This window comes from Onthophagus taurus, chromosome 7, assembly GCF_036711975.1.
Source record: "Onthophagus taurus isolate NC chromosome 7, IU_Otau_3.0, whole genome shotgun sequence".
In the NCBI taxonomy this organism is placed as follows: domain Eukaryota; kingdom Metazoa; phylum Arthropoda; class Insecta; order Coleoptera; family Scarabaeidae; genus Onthophagus; species Onthophagus taurus.
Window position 1 is genome coordinate 13,671,221 of NC_091972.1, and position 23,608 is coordinate 13,694,828.

General features: G+C 35.2%; 1 long non-coding RNA gene across 1 annotated transcript; it reads right to left on the bottom strand.

The window, feature by feature from the left end:
• Window positions 1–2,446: 2,446 nt before the first annotated feature.
• Window positions 2,447–14,906, bottom strand: LOC139430679 (uncharacterized). The gene is made up of 2 exons (XR_011641065.1): window positions 14,857–14,906; window positions 2,447–3,774 (listed from the first exon to the last, which is right to left on the bottom strand). It is a non-coding gene; the product is annotated as an uncharacterized lncRNA (long non-coding RNA).
• Window positions 14,907–23,608: the final 8,702 nt, after the last annotated feature.

Consider the following 23,608-nt stretch of genomic DNA (forward strand, 5'->3'; position numbering starts at 1 on the left):
TGAATGGAGAAAGAGGCTAAGGGAGGCCAAGGTTCGATACGGGCTGTAGAGCCATATATGAATAGAAAGCCTGATCATTCCATCTATTAAAACAGGGTCTTGAATTGTCGATATGTTGATATCAACATCAGCAAAAATAAGGAACTTCGCCTTATAGCGAATACTCCTTAATGTTATCAAAGTTCAAGCTTGTGCGTTATAGAACCTTAACGAACACATTTTGCACTCTCACTCCGCACAAAGCTTTGGTTTTTACACACCACAACAACAACTGAAATAGTTTTGAACCTGAATGAATGAACGTGGAAGATTCATTTCATCTTGGAAGGCTCAACTTAGGCTCCAGAGTCATGCGTAAATATTTTGTGCTGTTTTTCCAACTTTTGTTCAGTTAATAGTCAAAGGTGGAGGGTTAAGTAGTTTTTGTTTGTGTAATTTATATGTGATTCATTCATTTTTATGTTGCATCTTTTGGTCCACGCACATAAATGATCACTAGCTCTCTGCAATGCTTGACTGGAAGTTGTCAGGCTTGGTAAGAGTATGCTGTATCATCTGCGAATATAGTACTATATGGTGTAAATCTGGTTTGCATTTTAATCTTTGTCTTTTATTGTCTCGTATAGCTTTGCCTTTTGGGTCTCAACTCTGTTGCTGGCTTTTCACAGCTTTTGTCTTTGATCCTATCACCTATTTCTAAAAAATATAGGGAAAAGAAAATCAGATTAATAAGCCTATTCAAGAAAACGAAAAAAAAACAAGGTAATAAATGCAATCTTTGCTTCTGAGGTTAAGGTAAATGGACTAGCATATGATGATCGAATTAAATGAACTTCAAATCTGACAAGAATATTTCTAGCGTTAGATTAATATGAATTCTGATAAGATTCCTTTGTAAAAAAATTGTAACCACATTAACATTTTTATTTAAAGTAGTATTATTTATTAAGTTTAAAGGTAAAATTTTTGTAAATTTTGAAAAATATGTTTTATAAGACTAAGATTGTTTGAGTATTTTCCAGTTATAGTTTCTAGTGACCTCCACTTAAACCTAATCTTCAGCATTAAATTTCACGTTTGTCTATTATCGTAATTTGGATAATTAAACTTAAGGAGCATGTAATTCGCGGTGTGCGCTTGGGCGAGATCAGCCGGGAGCGCTCGAAATTGCTCCGGCAAACGCGGCCACGCTGCTTCTTACCCTCGAGTGTTCACGTACTCGACTTTTAGACTAGTTTCCGTTACCAGCAATCGTGACTCTGTGGAACTTTCCACTCCTCGGGATTTGATGGCCTCCGTATCTTCGACCGAGTTTTTATTGACCGTTTGTTTACCGTTTCCGCCGTAGCTAATTCCTCCGCCTCGTTGCAACCACGTGCAATTTCGAGTTGACGCCGAAAAATGACGATAATCGTTTTCCCACGTACCAATTATCTAGTCATCCGACTGGTCCCTTTCAGCTAGTACCGAATAATTATTTAAATCATAGTGTGTTATCTTTCTTTCGCCTCCTATGTTTCTTCTATTCTCGATGACAAGATGAACGTAGACGTTATAGGAGCATTCAATAAGTGTTGTGTAGGCAGGTATCTTTCGTAAAAACAAAAATCGTGTGGCGGTCGTTTACGTCGTCGAAGCAACACTGATAAAAGTCCATATTGAGCGGCCATAAGCGAGAGGCGCGACGGAACGAACGTACGATCGTAAACTAGAAATAAAGATACGTCACCGCGTTCGTATACGTATGCCTCTCGCCCGGGATAAACATGTTTATACATGAGACAGGTCGCAAAATATGTACCGGGACCGTATACGTGATTCGAAAGCGTGGAAGGGGCGAGAGGTGCAAAAAGAAAAAAAAAGTGCGAGCAGATCTTACGCTCCGACGTCGAAAGTTTACGTTCGCTAGGTCCGATATTTCATTTCCATTCGGTTTACGTGAGAATAAGAGGTGTTCACTTTGTACCCTGGTTCGCTAAAGACTTAATAAATATGAATAACCCTGCGAACATTTCAGGGCCGCATCAAGATTACGTACAGGATTCCTTTTTTTATTTAAATTAATTTTACTTTCTAATTAATTACTAAATACATATTACAGGAATGATGGATTAATACATTAATATTATTGGATAATTATGGAATTAGCTAATCGGAGATACATTGATTATGCGTTATATAATCAATGGATTATATGGAGCTTAACAACACCAATATAAGTACGTTGAAAGTTTAAATAGACCTATAGAAGTGTGAATATTATCTAGTATTTCTCATAGTACTTGTCATTCGATTCGTCGTAGCTTCTTCTATCGAAATCTCAATACCCTTTGTTTCCCGTTAACCTTATACAGTCCTCGGAATGACACCGTCTTCAGCTTGTTGTTTAGCCCCTAATAATAAGGAATTAATTCAAGTTAAAACAGTTATAATTAAAACTGTACAACAGATTTTAATGCTTTATATTTCAGTTGAAAGTATCATGCTTAGTGAATATGGACCACTGTGGGCCAACACCAATGTGTAGAGTGATGATGGCCTATAGTTAGCGTAAGTAGTGAATGATGGAAAATGACTCTTCTTCACTATGGCTTATCATGGCCCTCTAGAACGGTGACTATGATGATTACCATTGATTCTGTTTTCAATCACCACCCGAGATCTGAACAATTCTTGATTGAATGTTGACCACTGTGAGCCAACACTAATGTGTAGAGTGATGATGGTCTACAGTTAGCGTAAGTAGTGAATGATGGAGATGGTAAATGGCCCCTCTTCACTAAATAGAAAAAATTAATTAATCGGATTTTCAGTCAGCAGGATTAAAAGTAAAATAACTTTTTTAAAATAGATTTTACAAAGAAAAAACGTAAGTCAAGCAACAATATTTAAGAAGCAAATAACATAACTTACTTGTAACTCGAAGTGGCGTAAAATCTCAAAATTCGTCAAAAGTAAATTGATCAAAAACATGTTAAAATTCAAAAACAATCAAAATTGAGTAATGAACCATTAAAAACTCGAAAAATTTAATATTAAAACGTTACACTTCGAGTTACAAGTAAGTTATATTTTTTGCTTCTTAAATATTTTTGCTTGACTTACGTTTCTTTTTTGTAAAATGTTTTAGCAATAAAATGCTCTGAAGAAGATTGTAATCAACAATCGAAATATTAGTTATTTTAAAAAAGTTGTTTTACTTTTAATCCTGCTGACCGAAAATCCGATTAATTATTTTTTTCTATTTGCTGCTCACGTTGTGGTCGATGATACTTGCTGTAATACCTCTTCACTATGGCTCATCATAGCCCACTAGAATGGTTACCATGACGACCATAGTTGATTCCAAAACGGTTTTTAACCACCACCCCAGATCTGACCAATTCTTGATTGAATGTTCTTTTAGAGGAACCCAAGGCGTGGTGTCCAAGAAAAGGCGTCATAATATGTTTGTTGAGTATAAATGCTTCATCACCCATAAATACATAAGAGATAATGCTATTGCTATCGGAGAGGAAGCAGCGGGTGGTTAGGTTTATACTGTTTGTTAGCGTTACTTCCCTTAAAGTACTTTGGATAATACCCCATCATCCTAATTCGTTGGGAATCTATTTCAGCATACATGAAACAATAAGAATGATCTAGAAGTATAATACTAAATCCTCCTTTGTATTTAAAATACTCAGTTGCACTTGGTTGGCGAGTCGAAACATGTTTCTATCCAAATTGAAATCCAATTGCTTTTGCGAGCCATTCCTCTGTAGTATTAGGGATCTGAAAAAGAAAAAAATAAGTAAACATTTTTTTTAATTTTTTTGTTTTTTAGGTGATACATGGTGGATGACAATGTTTGTCAACATGTTATGTTGGTTGTCGATACCTGACGCCGCACCAGATACAGCACCAGATTATAACCGAACCTCAGAACACATCACTTTTAGGTAGTCATAATTTTGATGATTTTTTTCCAAAAAATGTCAAAGTTACTTTCATATTGGCCATATTTATGATACTGCAACTTACTAACTTATCTGATGTTTGTGACATTTAGTATGCTATGTGAGTTGCACTTGAAGTGAGATTTGCGTTCACTTCTCTTAGCACTGTTCTAAATTGGGTATTTGTAACCCTTTCCGTCGTCAAATGGCTTGTCAATCCTGTGCAGTACGATATTCATCGATTAATTTTTAATTATGTCACAATTTAATGGCAAGGAATCCCAAAAGATGTCTCGCGCTTTATTTACGTAGTCGAAGTATTTTAATGATCCAAGATAATTCATTCTTTTAACGTTAAAAGAGGAGGCATCTAAAGAAATTTAGAATATTAGATAAGAATTATCATAGTCAAAGTAAAATATTTCATTTTAAAATATTTTGTAGTTTAAAATATTTGTTAAGGATGTATACGTTGATAAAGCTTCAATTAACTTTAAGAATGTACTGATCCTTAATGCAACTAATTAGCAATATTAATTCAGACAATCCTGTTTTCATTCTCACGAATTTAAAGCTTAAAACGTAATATAAATGATGAAGGTAAAGTTGTGGTGGGTATTTGGATTGATTAATTGAATCCATAGTTAAACTTGTCAAAGAATGCTGTACCAATGATAGCTCTGTTGCATCAACTTTGATAAAAATAAATGAGTCTTTTATATAAATTCAATAACACTATTACCAGCATAGTCAAAATATATACTTGTACATTCAGGATCTTTTGATTGACATATATGATCTATTCTCTATATTGACGTCGAATCAGAAGTCTAGTGATATCAAAGATGTATTTCTTAGTGATTTGAGTTTAGCTAAGTTGAAACAAGATTGCGTCCTCATGAGTTATTACGGGTATGTTGTATAAAAAAGGTTTGAATCCGTCTCTGACAGTAGCAGGGCCGCTCCTCGCCCCCCGTCGAGTACAAACATGTCTCACGGCCAATATTGCGGAGTGAATATTTTGAGTTATTACGCCGACCACGGCCTCCGTCTTTTTCTGTCTCGTTGCGGCGACCGACGCGGCGTCGCCGTCTCCGTACGCGGACGAGTTGTTTTGCTCCTTAGCATGCGGAGCAGTGAACTGAGCGGACTTTTGCAATCGTACGTGGCATTGAAACATCAATAAAGCTATAAAAATAACTATAATTGCGTTTGGGCATGTTGCGCTTGCCTGTTCGGGTTTATTTACCTCGAGGTAATTCTACCGTCCTCGCGCGCTCTCACTTTATTTTTCCTCGTTGCCCTGCGGTTTTTTCGCGTTTCACATTTTCGTTTTTGGAAGCCGTACGTATACCAGCCAGTCGACGTGTTGTTTCTCGCCCGGAAATTTTATGTGCTCTTTACGGCCGAGCTATAGCCACCGCGCCGTGTCGCTTTTCTCGGAATTGATTCATTTCGACACGTGAAATGATCATTACGACGCGGCAATTACTATCGTTCTTATGTAGTACCTCGAATGGGAAGTTTTGTTGACACGGTATAATAAAAATGAAATTGTAACAAATATCTTGATAAATTGTTAAAACTAAACTTTAGTTCAGTAAAGTTATTTAACAGAAATTATTTTATAGTTTGTTTGTAAATAGAATTATGAATAATGCAAAGTTTGTTTGCCGGCCAGTGAATCCGTTGTATTCCGATAACGTAAGTCGAAAACAAACAAAAGTACATAATCCAAAGCTGTGTGGCATAACGCTATATATACGGATTGGAGCGTGGTATCGACATTAATTAAGAGGCGTCGTAATTTTACTGGCAAACTCGAGCAACTCCTTATCGGGGTAAACAACGTAATTTCGAATAAAAAATAAAGCGTAATACATAATATCGAAACCCAATTATCGGCCGATCAACCCATTTCGAAGCCTACATTTTGATGTACTACCGCAGCACTCGCTCTACACTAAATTTAGACGACCTAACCTAACCTAACTGACCCGAACGGAGCGCGGTTGAGTTCCGTTCGCGTTTTCAATTTACGTAGAGCGCTAAAAATAAACAGCCCTATTGTTTATGTCGGCATTCCGTTGCTGTTAGTGCTTCGTCTAGTCATCAACAAAATTTTGAATCAAACGCAGAAATTAAAGTAATTTTAAAATTACTTAAAGTTTCTACAACAAATATTTTCTCAGATATGTGGCTGATAATTATTAAAAGCTTTACATAAACAATCGTTACGTTTTATTGTTATTACTTTATTATATTAGTTATTACTTTATTTACTGTTTTGTGTTTGTGATAATCAAAAACACTCATTATTATTTTTTTTTGTGTTTGTTGACTGTAATAATATATAATTAATCAATTTAGGTAAATATGTTTACATTATGTGCATCTTAGAGGCATTCATTCTTGAAATCCTGAAATACAGAACTATTAACTGCTATAACACTACATAATGGACTAATACTCCAGAGATTATTTCAAGAATCGAAGATATCAGCTATTTCAATGAAATTGGAGACCTTATTTCTAAGGCTGAGAATAATGTGATATCAAACTAGTTTACCAGGCGATAAAATTATACTAAATAATGCCACACAACAACTAAACAAAGAAATTCAAAAATTAAACTATCTTTGTGAGTATGATGATTGTGAGTATCAGATGACTGATACACTAAATATCTTGAAAAGATTTTCCAGCCAAATCAGGGTGAAGATATTCTCGAATGGGAAAATCTTACTGAAGAGGGAGGTGAGATCAGAAAATCAAAAAAATATTGTCACTAAACTATTGATCAGATTCACCGGATTACAAATAGACTTGCAGACACAGTGGTGTGCAAGGACTTCAATACAAATTAAGATCTTACCTAGTCAGCTTAAAGCAATTGCTAACTTAAAGCAATTAATACTGGAATACCAAGTCAGCTTACTAGGACCAACCCTAGAACCAGCAATATTCTGAATTAGATCATGATACGATAGCCACTTTTAACTGTGGGCAAAAATCATGAAGAAGCAGAAATAAATACAAAATTAGCAATTGGCTCAAGTAATGGAGAATTAAGTTAAATTAGACTATGTCTGCACACATTAATTTTGCAAAAAACGGGACCAACATGTCAGCATAAACAATATTTAAGCACTATATGTCGATAGAACAACATATTTGGATATAACACAAGATGGTAAAGATATCAAAACAAGGTATTAAGAGCATCCCTCAAAACCCCTTAGTATTGCAAAAATAGTGACCAATACCGACTTCTTCATCACATTGATGTCGAATATAACCAAATCACCGACATTGCGAAATGGATCAGAAGACACAAGAGGACGAAACCCTTCGAAATGGCATACTCTGTGTTAGTGCAAAATCAGATCAGAGTAATATTGGTTTAATTATGATATTAGCAAACAATGAGAAACCTTAATGAGTAGGTTCTTGGTCATAAATTTCAAAGCCGTTGTAGATTAGGTTTAAAAGTTGGAGCAACCTCAAAGCCCCTTAGTATTGCAAGAATATTGACCCCAACACCGACTTCTTCATCACATTGATGTCGAATACTACCAAATCACCGACAATACGAACCGGTTCAGAAGACACAAGAGGACCAAACTCTTCGAAATGGCATACTCTGTGTTAGTGCAAAATCAGATCAGAGTAATATTGGTTTAATTATGTTATTAGAAAACAATGAGAAACCTTAGTGAGTAGGTTCTTGGTCATAAATTTCAAAGCCGTTGTAGATTAGGTTTGAAAGTTGGAGCAACCTCAAAGCCCCTTAGTATTGCAAGAATATTGACCCCAATAGCTACTTCTTCATTACGTTGATGTCGAATTCAACCAAATCATCGACAATGCGATCCGGATTAGAAGCCACAAGAGTACCAAACCCTTCGAAATGGCATACTCTGTGTTAGTGCAAAATTAGAGTAATATTGGAGTAATTAAGTTATTAGAAAACAATGAGGAACTTAGTAAGTAGGTTCTTGGTTATAAATAGATCAGATTTGAAAGTTTACTCGTTGATCTATCTGAGTCATGATCAAATGTCTACTAAATCTGACACTAATACCATTTATAAGAAAGTTAGTAGCCCTTACAACACAATACGACTCTTTTCAGAGATTACGGAACTAACCAGCTGTTTGGGATCTCGTCTGAAACTTAATAGTTCCCTTTCATCCATTTCCATGTATTGCAATAATCGACTTAATAATTACTTTTTTTGGAAAGTTACTACGTTAACTCTTCCCACGTACTTTTAATTATTGATTACTGACATCTAATCTACATTTTCTGTCCAGCAACTTTACAAAATCGCATCACAGTGTCTGTACGTTCTATTCAAAGCAAAGTACCCAAACGCCAAGTACCTAATAATTTACCTATTACTACTGCAGTGTTGTCTCTTACTACTTCCAATTCTTTATCTGAGTAGTTAGAACCATCAGAATCCTCTGGAGTAGGCGGTAATATTCATTTCGCCTTCCCATAAACTTTTTTACCTAATAACAGGCATAGATTTATTATCAATATTTCGCCAGAGATTCTAAAAAAGCGTCATCATTATGGGGGATCATATTCCAATCATGCATAAGTAAGATAATAAGTTAGTTAATATCTTGACAATGATTTTCTCCCACTAACACTATTAAATTTTATACTTTACTTACCAATAACAACACCAATTTGTTGCACCGTTTCGCTACTAGTATGCGTTAGTTAATATTGCGTGTAAACAGATCCTGCTAACAGTTCCTAACCCTTAAATGACAATCTATAAACTATTCTCAACTTGAAACTATACTGTTTCCACACAGGCAATGCGCATAATATAAATTTTAAATTCAGACTTACTTTTCTAATCTCTTACTTAGAGAAGATTATTTTTTCTTATGGTTTACGTGTTGTTTGCATTAAAATATAAACAATCTTTATTTACTCATAGCTGCAACTCTGATAATAAATTCTAAGAAAAACCTAATATTAATTGAATACAACTAGATTTAACTTTGATAACTAATTAATTTATGTTGTTTTTTTTATAGTTTCGTTGTTATTTTATTTATTGATCAAACTGATTTTATGGGGACGTCACATAGATGTTTGTGCATTAGTATTTTTAGATACTTTGTATTGGCACGAGTTCTAGATACGCGTTGTAAAAATTATGTACGATATAATCGGACTATTGTAGTCAACAAGGAAGTGTTTATTCGACTCCGATGCTTTACGACTACGACGGTTTCAGCGCATTCACGTCTAACTTAATCGTAATAAAATGTAAGAACGTTCGAGTTTTACGGTTTTGTCGGTTTCCGTTCTTAACAACAAAAATAACTTGGCCATAATAAAACATTGATGATTCGGCTGTATAATAGAAAAGGATTACCTTATTATAAACTACTAATCTATCTTATCAAATGAGCGCGTGCGTGAATTATCAAACAGGAAAAATAGTATTATCATAAAATCTCCTGCTATTTGTTTACAGTGGGGTTAATTAATTTGTTTTTATTTATAAATCAATTACTTTGAATTTTTTATTACGATTTCTTTCAGATGTTTGTCAGTTCGTTCGTAGTTGCCATGTATAAATATACGATAATGTGTGTTTGTCGTGTCTAGAAAGTATTTGTTGGGAATATTTTCGATCGCAACAAGTAAAAAAAAATCACTCGTACATATAATATTTATAATATCTATATCTTACATATGTATAATGATTGTATTTGTTGTAATGACTGACTACAACTAGTTGAATTGATTATTGTTTTTAAAATAGATCATTGTATTATTCAAACATAACGTGTGTTTAGATTATTAAATAAAAATGAGCACGAGTCAATTACAACCTAAAAAAAATTAATTGTAAGTTGACAATAGTTGATAAGTAAATATTTGTGGGCACGAGCTAATCGATAAGATGATTCTCAATCATCTTATTGTTTTTAAGACGATATAATAAATAAAAATGACACGTGCGGAAATGCTTTTGCAAAACGATTATTACAAATTTTAAAAGTATAGATGGATTAAAACTTGTTTGTTTGTGAACAAGTCTATTTTCTTGTCGTGTCACTTCTCGCGGTCCACAATTAGTTCGTGTGATACATCTTGTAACTATATCTTGTATATTATCCTATCGGGAATGCATAACAATCAAAACGGGTTCTGGTCCTGAATTCATGCCGCTAGCCGCCCTCAAAGACAAACACCAGACGCTAAACTGTGGCCAGCTTTCCTCGGCCCTCTTCATTCACCGTCCGCGGAATCTCCAAAGTAAACTAACTTGTTAGGGCGAAGGCGCGTGTTCCGGACGTTTTGCGGCGCTCGGTAGTCGACCGACGGATTTCGCGTTTATTTTTAGGGCAACGTTTTCGTTCATCAACAGTTCATAAAATTCACCGCCAGTTATAAATACCATGGTAGACGTTTCATATCACAAAATAAAATTGTTTTCGAGTTATTTTTTTAATACGAAAACAAATACAATTATAATTTTCTCAAATTTGTGTTAACACAAGTTTGTGTAAATTTGTATCAATACTTGTAAGTAAATTAAACAAGATGAGTTTAAAAGAAAAATTCTTGATATATACATATATAGAAACTACAGATAGAAACTGCTTAGATATGCTATAAAACGCTTTCTATTTAATATTGATATCTCAAACAGTTTTAGACATATGATTTTTTCAATTTTGTATTTCTATTCCTGCTATAAGTAAATTTGACAAGATCAATTTAGAAATATCATAACATCCAAATATGTGGGAGTATAGAAATGATATTTTACTCATCAATTATCAATTAAATTTACTTTAAAACGATTTTTATTACCTATTAATATCTTAATTCACTCTTGAGATACTTGGAACAATGTACAGAATTGAATTAAAAAAATTATATCGTCATGATTTGTAGGAAGGAAAGAATAATTCTTGATATATAGGAACTATATTAGATATGCTATAAATTGCTTTCTGTTTGATATTGAATCTCAATCATTTTTAGGGATATGATTTTTTCAAAATTGTATTTCTATTCTTGCTATAAGTAAATTGGACAAGATGAATTTAGAAAGATCATAACATAGAAATATGTGGGAGTAAAGAAATGATATTTTACTCATCAATTACCAATTAAATTTACATTAAAACGATTTTTATTACATATTGATATCTCAATTCACTCTTGAGATACTTGAAACAATGTATAGAATTGAATTAAAAAAATCATATCGTCATGATTTATAGGAACGAAATATGCTATAAAATGCTTTTTATTTCATATCGATATCTCAGTCATTTTTTGAGATATGATTATTTCAAATTTGCATTTCTATACTTGCTACAGGTTTTACTCATGAATTATCAATTAAATTTACTTTAAAACAGTTTCTATTTCATGTTGATGTCTCAGTTGGCTCTTAACATACGACATTTTAAATGTTTAATAAATACCCCTGTTCAAAAAATACACACAGTTTATATTGGTTTTTGTTATTTATGAAGTCACAAATATTATTCCCATATGTTACATGTTACAAAATATTTATATCAACGATTAAAATGACATTAAAAGGTATTGCACCATTAATATTTATAAGTTCGAATAAAATGATGCGATTAGAGCGTGAAAACCTTGAGCGGTTAGCGTGAATCCAATTGGAATAACAATTAAGACAACAATTTATAGTTACAATAGAACAAAATAGGCAAATAAAGTTGATTATCAAAGTATCAATTTTCTATTTTATTGCAGATGTAACGGTTTACGGTTAGGATTATGGTTCGATTGTATCAATTAATTTGTTTATTATTAATAAAAATATTGCCACGCGCTATCTCTAAATGGCATTATAACTAATCGCGGTATTTAGCGAACTTGTGATAAAGTAATCTCTTTGTTGTGCAAGGCTGAAGTGTGCTATCACAAAAGCACTTCCTTATTGCGTGCGAGAATAGTCCAATTATTATTTTAAAAAATAATAATCGTTACACGCAGTAATAAGATAAATACGAAAAATAAGTCACTTTAATTAGCTTTAATTAAAGGCTACTTTGTTGCTAATTGTACCGTTGGCAAGAAATCTTAAAGCCTATAATCCTTTCTGGAAAATCTAAGAGAGTCGATACGACACCACCCCAAAGATTAATCTAAATTTAGGACCCTCCTGGAAGTTGGCACGTTAGTAATCATTTTGCATTATTAATTAGCGATCTCACTACGATTTATGGTAGAAGGTTCTTGGTGGCCGTGACTAACGCAAAACTGTCTCGACAGTAAGAGACGTCTAAAGGAAGACGCGACTCTCTGGCGACAGAGACTCGCACAATTAAACCCATAGGCGGCTGCACGGATTTTAACTGCCCCCCTTAATGGCCACTTCTAATAATATTCGAGTAAAACGATCCGCGAGCTTTTAACTGCTTAAAAAGTACATCCGTTTCGTTGCAGAAATAACCTTAAAACGATGTTTGAACAACCACTGTCGCAATAAAGTATTTGGAAAACCTAAAAATACGCTTATTTATTTACAAAATTCTTTTCTTGTTGTTGGTTTAATTATAACGAGTTAATTTGGAATCGAAACTGTCGTAAATTTAACGTTATCATAAACAATGATGATCGCGAACCCGGCGTAGTTTATTTACGGGAACGTTTGAGTCTTGTACCACTTCGACCTTATTTCCAAGGCTAGAAGGGGCCGGCGCCCAATAAACAAACTGACATCGCATAATTACTGAAAAGGAGGAAATAAATATAAGGAGAAAGAGAAATAGCATTTCCATAAGGCCGGCGAAACAGTTAATACACATTCAAACTAATCTTTATTGCCATGAATTTGCATTGCTAATGGAGCAGGCCATAGCGCGTTCAGTATAGCAGATTTACACACACAATTATTGTGGTCTGACCTTTCAGACACGTGACAAAAGAAACACTTTTCTCTATTTCTTGTTGAGCTTCACGTAGCGTCTTACTATTTCGATCCTTTAATAAATTCATAACGAAATGTCACTTGATTGTACAGATTTGTACAAAACTTTTTAATAATGCAAGATGACAATGTAGCTTATGATGTAAAACAATTACCACAAATGTCAAAGGCATCACTTATTTGTAAATGTTAACGCGTAATAATTTTTATACATAAATATTTTTAAAGATTATAAATTACTAACATTATTCAGGTAAGTCTTGAAATCATTTTATAAATAACTTTTATAAAGTTAAACATTTCTCGTTGTATTCTGTACATATTACACGTCAAGGTCTTCAATAATATATATTGGCTTTCAGATTAAATCAGCTGGCACGGTAATTGAATTACCCATGTAAAGCCTCGGGGTAAAATAAATCTATCTATTGCGAACGTTAATAATAATAATAATAATAATTGTGCAATGGCTAATTGGTTTTTTATTGTTCACGGTTTATTAATATACGGAGGTTGATACACAGAGTTAAGAGTGATTCGTGCGGTGACGTTATGACTCAGATTTACAGCTTTGAGAACCTATTATGGCACCATCGTGGCTCCTGTTGATAAGAGAGAAGGTCGTTTTGGGTTTGTGTCAACAAACAACCTCTAACTACAGATAAGCTTCGGTTAAAAAAAAAATAAACAATATTGAATATGATTTAAAGAATTTTAAAGTTTTACTAACATGATTATTTTGATTATAAATAATTTTATTTACAATCTCAAATGAAAGAGATCTAAGGAATTTGTTACTATAAACTTTGGGTGGTTTTAATAATTTAATTAAAAAATATTACTTGAAGCATTTTAAGACATAATCGATGGCTTTCCTTCAGTGAGAAGGAGCCTGAACGATACGAAGATGGGTATTGACATGGGCACCAACGGATTACTGTGAAATGATATCATTTCATATACATGTACTTCGCGATTAGCCTAATAACAGCAATAAATGGCATTAAGCCATTTTAAAATAGATACCAAAACAAAGCTGATATCCTTTAAACTAGTTCACTTGAAAGAGTGTGGAATAATCGCAATTAGCAAATACTTCTTATTCGGTCATGTCCTGATGGAAGAGTTTACTCCGGTAACTCTTCCATCAGACTACGTATTCTAGAATTTCAAACTGATTTCTTGAATGAATCCAAGTTTGTGATGGAAAATATGTCAGAATTGAGCATAAGCAAACATTCCTTGATCCAACTCAAGCTCATTTAGAAACACAGTACATGATTGAATAAATAAACAATAGAAGATGTATCAAATTGATAATCAGCTGGGTTGCTACGAATTTTAGAAACTGATTTGTGATTTTGAGAGAACTTAACATTCAATAACTTAAGTTTGAATTTGTAGTAATTTTTTTGTGTTCTTATGAAAACTAAAATTCCTAAAGTTCCCAAGCCTGTGATTGAATGAATCCAAAACGAAGATCAGACCACAATGTGGGCTGAAGTAACTTCATAAGAAAACTTAAATTTGTTGAAAATCCATTACTATGATTGAATGATTCTAGAACAAGTAATGTCTTTAGACAATCAAAGACAACACAATAGCAGAAATATATCAGGTTGACAATCAAGATTTATTAATACGTATAGCATCATGTGCCTATGCTCATTTTCGATTTATTGTTTCGGACGGCGTAATCACTACCATTATGTTCTACATTTATTTTAACTTGCACAGCTGACGATCAATATTTTACGAAATGCAGTCCACACCAGAAAAAAGCTATTTTCTTATTTTTTAGTATTCCACCTTGGGAATAATTACTTATCGCTTTCAGCGTATCGTTACTATATGAAGCCTACTATAAACAACTCTATTGGCTCTCTGTCAAAAGGTGTGTTTTCAGTGCAAAAAACTTCATAAAATAGATTAATTAAGTTAGATAAATTAAGAACTCACAAACATCTTTTCTGCCAAAACCCATTTCTGTTCAATTTCGTTTCCTAGGTGAATTACACACATGACCCAGCGTTAGGTACTCCAGCGTTAGCTGCTTTTGTATTCCAAATCAGTTTGTTTCAGTTGCAGTATGGTGTATTATGTCAGCATCTTTTTGCTGTTTATAAAGTACAATTTAGAGGGATAACAAGGGAAGGGGAGGTCTGGAGGTATCTGAAAAAGAGAAAGAAGGGTAGGGAGAGGATAACCAGCGAAATACATATGACAGAATGGAAGAGTTACTTTATGGGATTATTGGGAGGGGTTGAAACGAGGCTAATGGGTTTGGGAGGCTATGAGGGAGATAGGGGAGAGGAGATAGCAGAAGAGGAGATGGAAGCAGTGCTTAGGGGATTGAAGAAGGGAAAGGCGCCAGGGGAAGATGGCATCCAGAACGAGGCATGGTTGGAAGCATCAAGGGTGGTGAGAGTGAAGTTGTTGGAGGGGATGAATAGCGTATGGAGAGGGGGGCGATTCCGGAGGGATGGAAAGTGGGGGTAATTTGCCCAGTATATAAAAAGGGTAATAAGGGAAGGGTAGAAAGCTACAGAGGAATTAACCTACTAGACGCGGCATACAAGGTATACACGAAGATACTGCTGGGAAGACTGGAGGAGGAGATGGAGTTGGGGGGAATTTTGCCGGATGGGCAGGCGGGCTTTCGGAAGGGAAGGGGAGCAATCGACAACGTGTACGTGTTGAAGCATATGGCAGATAGAGAGCTGGATAAGAAGGGAGGGAAATTGTACGCCCTGTTTATAGATTTGAAGGCGGCTTTTGATAAGGTGGATAGGGGAAAGTTGTGGGAGGAGATGGGGAGGAGGGGGATCACGAAACACCTAATTGCGAGAGTGAAGGAAATATACATGGAGACTATGGCTAGGATAAAAGTGGGAGATAAGCTGAGCGACGTGTTTTGGACGACGAAGGGACTGAGGCAGGGATGTCCGGTGAGCCCAAGTCTGTTTACACTGTATACGGCGGACCTGGAGGATAGATTGGGGAAGGGGCAAATGGGAGGGTTGGTGGTGGGAGGTAGAAAGGTGCATATGTTAGCATACGCGGATGACATCGTGGTCATGGCGAGAGAAGCGGCGGAGATGAAAGATATGATAAAGACATTGGAAAGATATTTTAGGGGGAAGGGACTGGAAGTAAATGTGGGGAAGACAAGGATGATGAAGTTTTGTAAGGGGGGGGAGAAAAAGAACAGAAAACTGGAGATGGGAGGGAAAAGAGATCGAGGAGGTTAGGGAGTATACTTACTTGGGGTATGTGTTCAGGGAGGACAATAGGGAGGGGTCGCATGTGATAGCTATGGCAAAAAAGGCGAATAAGGTGATGGGACAAGTATGGGGTTGGGGGAAGAGAGTCTTTGGAAGGAATGTGGCAGCGAGGAAGACTATGTTTGAAGGTCTGGTTAGCAGTGTGATGATGTATGGAGCAGAGGTATGGGGATGCAGAGAGCAGGCAATGCTGGAGGACGTGCAAGCTAGATACTGGAGATGGGTGCTTGGGGTGGCGAGAGAAACACCGGGGTATATAGTGAGGGAAGAGGTAATGGTGGATAAAGTCAGAGTGGAGGGGGGCAGCAGAGCAGTGAAATATGAAGAAAGAATAGGAGGGAGGCCAAACTGCGGGATCTTGGGGGAGTGTTGGAGGGAAATTAGAGAGGGAAAGATCAAATATGGGAAAGGAGACAGAGACAACTATTATAGACGAGCGGGCTACTCGGTAACTGAGATAAATAGTAGACGAAGGGTGGGTAGGGAGATGTGAAGGGAGTTGAGAGATAGGGACCGAGATGTGCAGAGACAGGAAAGAAGGACACAAATAAAAGAGGGGAGGTATAACGAAAGGTACAGGGACATAATTACGGAGGGGCTGCCTAGATACTTGTTATTGGAAGGAGATGAGGAAGGGAAGAAGTTGGTGGCTAGGTTCCGTTATGGAAACGAGGAGAGAGCGAACAGATACTGGATGGCCGATGAGGAGAGGTGGTGTAGACTATGCAGGGAGGAATGGGAAACGTTGGAACATATGTTGAATGGGTGCAGTGAGTTGAGGGAGGAGGAGTTGGACCGAGGACAGATCTTAGGAGAGGGGGGAGAGGGGAAATGATGGATGAGAATGGTTGTGGGGGTGAGGAGACAAAGGGATGGATGAGGGGAGGATTGGGCCGAGGAGCCGAGGGCATGGAAATGGAGGAAGAGGGTGGAGGGTGAAAATAATATACTAATGACATATATTATATTAGGATGTATTAAGGGGAAAATTGTAATTATCAAAAACAATAAATGCTTATTAATTAAGTACAATTGATAAAGAAATTCCAGAATAATTTATTGACCCTGTAAACAAGAATTTATGTGTACTACACCTGTGTATACAAAACCATAGAGATGACTCACAAAAACAGTTGTCATCAGTCAATAAATTGAGATTTAAGATGAGCACGCAGAAGTAAAAACGATAGCACTCACCACATATTACTTGCTCTTAGAAAGTAATTTATTAGTTTTATGTTAAAATATTTGAGCTAGTGAAAAATAAAAATTAACGTATTTTGACTCATGATGATACCTGGAAACGTTTACTTATTAGATAGGGTGTGGTTACATTGGACGCGCACTGTATTAATAAAGTTTGTTATCTGTTAATGTAGTAACAAGTTTTTAGTAAAAATTGATTAGAAGTTCAACAAGTAACAGAATTGAAATTATTGAGTACGTACATATACATAAAAAGTTAATTTACTATTATAAATATAGTTGAATTTTATTATTTAATCCACTTAATCTTTTAGTACAAGTATAACTATAAAATTTATTATTAAAACCGGTGCGAAGGTAATATATTCAGGCAAGTATCAGATGACAAGTGAACATAGTAAAAGTCATAAAAAGTTCAAATTATAATAAAAATTCCGTATTTACCATGCCTGGTGGAAGGTGGTCGACCTTTTTATTGAGATTTATGTCGACACGATAGACATAGAAAACGCACACGGTAGAATTTGTTTGAGTAAATTCAATTTGAATGTAAATGGTATACAAAATGTTCCCAAAATTGGAGCTTTGATGTTAGTGTAAAATTATATTAAAAAATACGTCATGTTCAACCTAAACAATCAAATCTATTTGCTGATTTATGATCTGCTACGAATGAAAAACGACTCGTTAGAAAAATCGAATAAGAAGACTCGCAAGACTTATGATCGTACGGTAATTGAAATGATTGCAGTAATTCACAAAGCGGCCATTTACAAGGGCCCGGGTCGATATAGCGTCGTCGTCGTCGTCGTTGGTCGTCAATTTTGAAAAGGCGTTCGATCGTAGGGCATTAGCGGCAACGCGGCTCGTTGTATCCGAGTTTCCACAGTAATTTCACCGCTCCGCAGACCTAACAATAAGTGTAATTTGTCAATAAATTGTTCTCATTGTGTCGGACTGTTTACGGTTTTCCTTGGCAACGCCGCCATACCTAATTAATTAATAAGACCTCGTCTATGCGCGGGCTATTGCATTAGTCGGCCATAGCATGGCAATATCGTGATGGCTGACATCAGTGACGTGAACTGACGACAGAGTTGACGCCGTTGCTGTTGTTGCTGACGACGAGCACAACGACGCTGAATGCGAGCGTGAACACGTTAACTGAACGTACGGGGACAATGATTAATAATGACCTAGCGCCTTTTCACACCGGTTCTGAGTTCATTTACGCCAGACACTATATGCCGTTCCTATTAAGGATTAAATGCCATTAATTAACACGGCTACGTTATCAATTATTTATCCGTTTTGACGGCTTTCCCCCGTTTCGTCTCTGTCACAATTCACTCACTCTTAAGCCTAACCCTAAATAAACTGGTTTTAATGAGATACACCTTTACGACGGTGTCGATTCAACGCGTCCATTAGCTTTGACAAACGTACCTGTGCGTAATAGAGAGCGCTTATCATCATTAGTACATTTGCGGTATCTATGATACAGAATTTGTAACTCAATTACAGTCATGGTATATTGCTGTTTCGTAGGGGTTCTATAGATAATAAGCTATTCTTATTATTTTATGAAATCAATAATAATAATAATGAATTCAATTATATTTAGGATTAACTGGAATATTTACATTTCAGTTAAGCCTATAAAAAAGCTATTTATGCAGTGTCAATTGTTAAAACAATAAAATGCGTCTAGACCACGAATAAAACGATCATTAATTTTTTTATAGCAACAACCTACGACGAGCCATTTACAAACAACAGCTGCTTTTACACGCACTACTGTTACAAGTATCAATTATTTGAATAATAACAAAATTTTAACTTTAGCGAACGTTGGCACGTTTCGAACGATGGTTGTTCCATCCAAAAATCACGTACGGATAAGATATATTCGCGAAATTCGAATCCTTGTCCTCAAAGATCTTTGACCCGAGGCACTGTTGTAATAAAAACCAGTCGTAAACCGCTTGACGGAAGCGTGAATCACGAAAATTTTTATCAGCGTTAGAGCGACGCACTAATAACGCTGGCAATAATGCTTCTCACAATAACAGCAACCTTGGATGAAAATAAACAAGGCGTGGTTTATCGTTTACTGCTTTTTTTCCTGCTCTGCAGCTCATAGTGACTAACAACGTACATATTGTATGAGTGGTCACTCCACTTGTCTCTTATCTACTTCAATCTAGTAGTATTTTCTACTTTTTTAGTTCTCGTTATCCGTGAACAATGTGGTAACACTTGCAAATTATTTTGTTTTTTTCCTCTATAGCGGTTCGTTGAACTTTGTCCATTTTTTCATCTGTAGAAAAACAAGCCCAAACTATAACGAAAATGTACAAGCTCGGCAGGATATTTTCATAAATAAGCAATTTCCAAGTCAACGATGTTAACATGTACTTAGCGTTCGAGTGGCCCGCTAAGTGAGTGGACCCGAAGCACGCGCGAGCTTACGTGAGCTTTCGGTCACAATGCGCTTTCGCAGAAGCCGGGCTTTCGCAACTTAAATAATTTAGGGCAGATTTGCATCCGGTGCCCCAACTCCGAGGTAATGACGAGATTATTCCGGGACGCTTCATCGAAATTTTAAAATACTACTGCGACAAAGGGCTGGAGTCCAGATTATGCGGATTTTTCTTTATTATTAAAAAGCTTCCACGTCACATCAACGCTGATTTAATATGCTTCAAGAGTGGAAAAAGGAAAACTGGCTATCGGACTTATTCCCGTGCAAAAATTCTTCGTCCCGTAAGTAAATTAAGAGAGAAGTAGGGATGGAATTTGATAGCTGAGAATACCGCAAATTCTTTTATTAACCCTCCTTAAAATACTTTTACTGCAGCTGGCGTTAACCTGACTCTGTCTAGTTACATTTTTGGGCAATATTTAAACGTTAAAATATTCAGTAATTGTTGAATTATTTATTGAATTTATGTTCTGTGCGTAAATGTTTCATTTCCATAATTTACCAATACATTATTTAATTTTATAAAATATTTAATACTGAAATATTTTTCCACTCTTGGTAATTTTCAATTTGTTTCAATAATGTGATGTCGTTCCTTACCTTCAAATTTTTTTATTTAACGTGATCTTGGAAAAACGTTTGGGGCAAAAACACCCGAATATAAAGTTCCAACACGTAAATTTGTACAAATGTCGATAAATCAAATACAAAAATCGACCAGATAAAGTCTTCCCAGAATGTTTTATGTTTTAAATGAATAAATAATGTATTTGCTCTTATTAAAATTTGTAGAATTTGATTAGTTTTTTATCAAATTGTTAAACATCACGGTAAAACATCAAAAGATGACGCGGTAAGCAATTAACCCATTTAGTCCCACGATGCTTTATATTAAAAAAATCGATTTTTTATAATTTTTCTTAAGATAAGATGGAATGAAAAGTATAAAAATTTACACAGTTGTTTGAAAAAAAATTGTTTTTGAGATATGAGATGGTGCAAAAATGCTCTTAAAAACATGTTAAACTTACTACACATATAATTGATATACTATGTCCATAAACGACTATTTCTAGGGAATTCACCGAATAAATGCGTCTAAACTGGTTTCTGATAATATGAAAGATAATCTAATCCTTATATCTCATCAATCATCCCAATGGTGTGTTTTTTATTTCGCGTTTCAAGATATATATGAGGAAAATATGCACTAAAAACTTGCAAATGTCAAAATTTTAAAGAGTTTTATGTACTAAAAATTGTTTTATTTTTATTCTATATTTTGAACAGAAACAATCAATAGAAAAGAATTGATGCAAATATGGTTTAAATAGCAAGAATTATGAAATATTTTGATATGGCTGGAAAATAATTTTAAAAACGCTGGTGCGTTTTCACACTAGTGGGACTAAATGGGTTAAATGAATGTTTGAAAAAGTTAATTAAAAGCTTTGTAATAAACCTAGACACATCCGAGTTTAACTGGGAAAGCTGAATACTAGGTGATCTGCTCCGAAAAGATCTAGTACCAATGCAACAACCTGGGTCCCCATAAGTTTTAGTATAAACTCATGCCATCTATATCGATCTAATAGAAGGAGTTAGAAAAAAATTTGTGATACCCTGTTCAGGAAAAGCCGCAAAAGCGAATTAGCTTTTGTTCGATTGACACGATGATTTTAGTAATTATCTATCTATTGAAATTTCTACAGACAAATCATAACCTTACGTGGTTAATCAATTAGTAAACACAATCACACCATTTTCAACTGCCAAAATTGAAAGACGGCTTGATGTCAGGTGGTAACGAAAGTCTGTCTTATAACGCCTTATTTCATTTTCGCTTTTATGACAAAGATTAGAATTAAGAATAAATGGACTATACTTAACTCAACGAGATAGTGTACTAGCCAGGTCCTGAAACGTACCTGGGAACTACAACATCTATCAAAAAGCATAGAACAAGACCGGCGAGACGATAGCAACAAACTGCTCAGCAACAAACTTTTTCCTTTATATTTCCACCTACTTCCAGGGCCCATATCTTTGTTATCTAGAAAGATAGCGAAAAACTAAACACACGGTTGGAAAGCTTGGTCTCTTCTCTATCATAAACCGAGTTTCGCCGATATATTAATAATAAGAGCGGAAAAAAATAAGAAGCGACACACTACATTTAAATCACCTGAAAATTGCCCCACTTTAAGGTTTTGTGCAGCCGTTATCAGAAGGAATTTTTACTATTACATATTCAAAAAGAGCTAACCTTGGCCTGTCTTATTTCGAGTTTTCGTCCGGAAATATCTGCCGGCGTCTGTAAAAGAAACGCACCTGAAAGACAACCTACAGGTAGCAGAACGCAATCACTTCTTATCCTAACTTTCTTATTTGATGAAGGAAAAATTAGGACAAAGTTTTACCTGAGAGAGAATCCTAACTTCATTTCATGTTGACTGAGAATTTTTCATTCACTCTTAATTTATTTAAAACCATTTAAATATATATATGTACATAAGTAGGAAGGCTTTCACGGCCGGTGTTAATAAAATGTTTGACGTGTCGGATGCCATGTTGCAACCTTCTTCAGAAAACAAGTTCGAAGCGAACCCGAAAGTTTCTAGTTCTAGGTCTAGTGTTAGTTCTAGTGATAGTGCTAGTGTTAGTTCTAGTTTTAGTTTTACGTTTAGAAACATGTTAAACTGTTCAAAACGGAAAGATTATTTCATGTTACACCTATTTTATCAGAATCTGAAATTGTGTTTTGATAGTTTTGAATCTGGTAACGTTACCAACCTTTGCATTTTAAGTTATTTAGTTTATCAATTTAAAAAACGTGTATGCAAATGCGTAAGCGAAGTGCGTCGCACACCGTTGGAAAGAGCAGAAAATTTCCCATAAGATGAATATAGTTCTAGAGTTTCCTCCCCGTCATATAAGAGAGTTATTGACCCATTTAGCCGCGGCAAAAATTCGTGGCAGCGCGACGTTTCTTATTTTTTCTTGCTCTTATTATCAACATATCGGCGGACGAAAACGGTTTAGGATAGAGAAACGACCAAGCTTTCCAACCGTGTGCTTAGTTTTTCGCTATCTTTCTAGATAACAAAGATATGGGCCCTGGAAGTAGGTGGAAATATAAAGGAAAAAGTTTGTTGCTGAGCGGTTTGTTGCTATCGTCTCGCCGATTAGAACAAGGTATCTCTGCATGTAATTCAAATTCAACCATTATATTTACCCTTATAGATTTTTACATTAAGTTTTGCTAAAATGCAACGCTTCATGCACAATCAAACTAATAGCATATTTCATCCCGATAAATATTTCCGAATTATAAATATTATAAAGTTAACATAAGCATAGAAGTAACGGGATGTAGAGCAATGTTTATATTATGATACTAAAATGCTCGAGTTTTGTTGACTGAGATTGCTTCCCGTACTTGTGTTTTCTTTTTTTTACACCTAATGCACACAATATAGCTGTTAATATAGTCTAGATATTGGCCCCATATAAATTTAATATATCAACTCTAAAACTGGTCCTAAAATAACGTGATTAACTAGATGTAACTAACGTGATTTTCTAGGTACTCTTGTTGGTGGCTAAATCTGTAGTTTGAAATTTAGAAGTAGATCCAATTTACGCGAGTTTCGCTTAATAGCTTAAAAGATTTAGGTGGGTTACTGTTTGTTTTGAAAACATACGTAAAATGTAAACAAAAAATAAACAGAAAGGT